This window comes from Triticum dicoccoides, chromosome 1A (genome assembly GCF_002162155.2).
Source record: "Triticum dicoccoides isolate Atlit2015 ecotype Zavitan chromosome 1A, WEW_v2.0, whole genome shotgun sequence".
NCBI classification, from domain to species: Eukaryota; Viridiplantae; Streptophyta; class Magnoliopsida; order Poales; family Poaceae; genus Triticum; species Triticum dicoccoides.
In genome coordinates this window covers 255,743,399-255,743,761 of record NC_041380.1, presented here as the reverse complement: position 1 = coordinate 255,743,761, position 363 = coordinate 255,743,399, and positions in this window count along the sequence as shown.

Below are 363 nucleotides of genomic sequence, written 5' to 3'. Positions count from 1 at the left end.
AGTTCAAATAAGTTTAAAAAACATTGAAGTGCCCGTGTAACAGATGAGTTCTCGTCCGAAACCCTGATACTCCAAAAGAGTTTGTCCAGTTTGTACACGAAGTGTGTCCAGTTTTTGCCGTGACCCTCTATACTCTTTAGCACATGCTATGCAGGTGAAATGATGATACCATGCCAAGTCTCAACATTTTCAGAGTTCATTTTGTAGTGATTTTCAATTTCACGGTCATTTAGCTCTATAAACAATTAGGTAAATGACCGAAAAACAACAAATGATGTCAGAACATGTTGGAAATTGATGACGCCGCTTTGAATGCTGCATACTGAACACAAAAGAAGTCCGGAGTTCAAATAAGTTTAAAAA